Below are 3,919 nucleotides of genomic sequence, written 5' to 3'. Positions count from 1 at the left end.
GGGGGGTGGCTGGGGTCGGCAGGCCGGCCCTGCCGGAGGCCCGTATGCAGGGGTGCCTGCACGGGGTGGGTGGGCCTGCGGCGGGCTGCCTGTGCTCTCTGAGCCGGGGCGGCGGTGGGGGGGGCTTGCGGGGGGTGGCTGGGGTCGGCAGGTTGGCCCTGCCGGAGGCCCGTATGCAGGGGTGCCTGCACGGGGTGGGAAGGGCCGGCGGCGGGCTGCCTGTGCTGTCTCAGTCGGGGCGGCGGTGGGGGGGGTTGCGGGGGGTGGCTGGGGTCGGCAGGCCGGCCCTGCCGGAGGCCCGTATGCAGGGGTGCCTGCACGGGGTGGGTGGGCCTGCGGCGGGCTGCCTGTGCTCTCTGAGCCGGGGCGGCGGTGGGGGGGGCTTGCGGGGGGTGGCTGGGGGCGGCAGGCCGGCCCTGCCGGAGGCCCGTATGCAGGGGTGCCTGCACGGGGTGGGAAGGGCCGGCGGCGGGCTGCCTGTGCTGTCTCAGTCGGGGCGGCGGTGGGGGGGCTTGCGGGGGGTGGCTGGGGTCGGCAGGCCGGCCCTGCCGGAGGCCCGTATGCAGGGGTGCCTGCACGGGGTGGGTGGGCCTGCGGCGGGCTGCCTGTGCTCTCTGAGCCGGGGCGGCGGTGGGGGGGGCTTGCGGGGGGTGGCTGGGGGCGGCAGGCCGGCCCTGCCGGAGGCCTGTATGCAGGGGTGCCTGCACGGGGTGGGAAGGGGCGGCGGCGGGGTGCCTGTGCTCTCTCAGCCGGGGCGGCGGTGGGGGGGCTTGCGGGGGGTGGCTGGGGGCGGCAGGCCGGTCCTGCCGGAGGCCCGTATGCAGGGGTGCCTGCACAGGGTGGGTGGGCCGGCGGCGGGCTGCCTGTGCTCTCTCAGCCGGGGCGGCGGTGGGGGGGCTTGCGGGGGGTGGCTGGGGTCGGCAGGCCGGCCCTGCCGGAGGCCCGTATGCAGGGGTGCCTGCACGGGGTGGGAAGGGGCGGCGGCGGGCTGCCTGTGCTCTCTCAGCCGGGGCGGCGGTGGGGGGGCCTGTGGCGGGTGGCTGGGGGCGGCAGGCCGGCCCTGCCGGAGGCCCGTATGCAGGGGTGCCTGCACGGGGTGGGAAGGGCCGGCGGCGGGCTGCCTGTGCTGTTTCAGTCGGGGCGGCGGTGGGGGGGCTTGCGGGGGGTGGCTGGGGTCGGCAGGCCCGCCCTGCCGGAGGCCCGTATGCAGGGGTGCCTGCACGGGGTGGGTGGGCCTGCGGCGGGCTGCCTGTGCTCTCTGAGCCGGGGCGGCGGTGGGGGGGGCTTGCGGGGGGTGGCTGGGGGCGGCAGGCCGGCCCTGCCGGAGGCCCGTATGCAGGGGTGCCTGCACGGGGTGGGAAGGGGCGGCGGCGGGGTGCCTGTGCTCTCTGAGCCGGGGCGGCGGTGGGGGGGCTTGCGGGGGGTGGCTGGGGGCGGCAGGCCGGCCCTGCCGGAGGCCCGTATGCAGGGGTGCCTGCACGGGGTGGGAAGGGCCGGCGGCGGGCTGCCTGTGCTCTCTCAGCCGGGGCGGCGGTGGGGGGGCCTGTGGCGGGTGGCTGGGGGCGGCAGGCCGGCCCTGCCGGAGGCCCGTATGCAGGGGTGCCTGCACGGGGTGGGAAGGGCCGGCGGCGGGCTGCCTGTGCTCTCTCAGCCGGGGCGGCGGTGGGGGGGGTTGCGGGGGGTGGCTGGGGTCGGCAGGCCGGCCCTGCCGGAGGCCCGTATGCAGGGGTGCCTGCACGGGGTGGGAAGGGCCGGCGGCGGGCTGCCTGTGCTCTCTCAGCCGGGGCGGCGGTGGGGGGGCTTGCGGGGGGTGGCTGGGGTCGGCAGGCCGGCCCTGCCGGAGGCCCGTATGCAGGGGTGCCTGCACGGGGTGGGTGGGCCTGCGGCGGGCTGCCTGTGCTCTCTGAGCCGGGGCGGCGGTGGGGGGGGCTTGCGGGGGGTGGCTGGGGGCGGCAGGCCGGCCCTGCCGGAGGCCCGTATGCAGGGGTGCCTGCACGGGGTGGGAAGGGGCGGCGGCGGGGTGCCTGTGCTCTCTCAGCCGGGGCGGCGGTGGGGGGGCTTGCGGGGGGTGGCTTGGGGCGGCAGGCCGGTCCTGCCGGAGGCCCGTATGCAGGGGTGCCTGCACAGGGTGGGTGGGCCGGCGGCGGGCTGCCTGTGCTCTCTCAGCCGGGGCGGCGGTGGGGGGGCTTGCGGGGGGTGGCTGGGGGCGGCAGGCCGGCCCTGCCGGAGGCCCGTATGCAGGGGTGCCTGCACGGGGTGGGAAGGGGCGGCGGCGGGTTGCCTGTGCTCTCTCAGCCGGGGCGGCGGTGGGGGGGCTTGCGGGGGGTGGCTGGGGGCGGCAGGCCGGTCCTGCCGGAGGCCCGTATGCAGGGGTGCCTGCACGGGGTGGGTGGGCCGGCGGCGGGCTGCCTGTGCTCTCTGAGCCGGGGCGGCGGTGGGGGGGCTTGCGGGGGGTGGCTGGGGGCGGCAGGCCGGCCCTGCCGGAGGCCCGTATGCAGGGGTGCCTGCACGGGGTGGGAAGGGGCGGCGGCGGGGTTCCTGTGCTCTCTGAGCCGGGGCGGCGGTGGGGGGGCTTGCGGGGGGTGGCTGGGGGCGGCAGGCCGGCCCTGCCGGAGGCCCGTATGCAGGGGTGCCTGCACGGGGTGGGAAGGGGCGGCGGCGGGGTTCCTGTGCTCTCTGAGCCGGGGCGGCGGTGGGGGGGCTTGCGGGGGGTGGCTGGGGGCGGCAGGCCGGCTCTGCCGGAGGCCCGTATGCAGGGGTGCCTGCACGGGGTGGGAAGGGCCGGCGGCGGGCTGCCTGTGCTCTCTCAGCCGGGGCGGCGGTGGGGGGGCTTGCGGGGGGTGGCTGGGGTCGGCAGGCCGGTCCTGCCAGAGGCCCGTATGCAGGGGTGCCTGCACGGGGTGGGAAGGGCCGGCGGCGGGCTGCCTGTGCTGTCTCAGTCGGGGCGGCGGTGGGGGGGCTTGCGGGGGGTGGCTGGGGTCGGCAGGCCGGCCCTGCCGGAGGCCCGTATGCAGGGGTGCCTGCACGGGGTGGGTGGGCCTGCGGCGGGCTGCCTGTGCTCTCTGAGTCGGGGCGGCGGTGGGGGGGGCTTGCGGGGGGTGGCTGGGGGCGGCAGGCCGGCCGTGCCGGAGGCCCGTATGCAGGGGTGCCTGCACGGGGTGGGAAGGGCCGGCGGCGGGCTGCCTGTGCTCTCTCAGCCGGGGCGGCGGTGGGGGGGGTTGCGGGGGGTGGCTGGGGTCGGCAGGCCGGCCCTGCCGGAGGCCCGTATGCAGGGGTGCCTGCACGGGGTGGGAAGGGCCGGCGGCGGGCTGCCTGTGCTCTCTCAGTCGGGGCGGCGGTGGGGGGGCTTGCGGGGGGTGGCTGGGGTCGGCAGGCCGGCCCTGCCGGAGGCCCGTATGCAGGGGTGCCTGCACGGGGTGGGTGGGCCGGCGGCGGGCTGCCTGTGCTCTCTGAGCCGGGGCGGCGGTGGGGGGGCTTGCGGGGGGTGGCTGGGGGCGGCAGGCCGGCCGTGCCGGAGGCCCGTATGCAGGGGTGCCTGCACGGGGTGGGAAGGGCCGGCGGCGGGCTGCCTGTGCTGTCTCAGTCGGGGCGGCGGTGGGGGGGCTTGCGGGGGGTGGCTGGGGTCGGCAGGCCGGCCCTGCCGGAGGCCCGTATGCAGGGGTGCCTGCACGGGGTGGGTGGGCCGGCGGCGGGCTGCCTGTGCTCTCTGAGCCGGGGCGGCGGTGGGGGGGGCTTGCGGGGGGTGGCTGGGGGCGGCAGGCCGGCCCTGCCGGAGGCCCGTATGCAGGGGTGCCTGCACGGGGTGGGAAGGGGCGGCGGCGGGGTGCCTGTGCTCTCTCAGCCGGGGCGGCGGTGGGGGGGCTTGCGGGGGGGTGGCTGGGGGCGGCAGGCCGGTCCTGCCGGAGGCCCGTATGCAGGG

Source organism: Opisthocomus hoazin, unplaced genomic scaffold, assembly GCF_030867145.1.
Source record: "Opisthocomus hoazin isolate bOpiHoa1 unplaced genomic scaffold, bOpiHoa1.hap1 HAP1_SCAFFOLD_233, whole genome shotgun sequence".
Taxonomy (NCBI): Eukaryota; Metazoa; Chordata; class Aves; order Opisthocomiformes; family Opisthocomidae; genus Opisthocomus; species Opisthocomus hoazin.
This window is presented reverse-complemented; position numbering follows the sequence as displayed.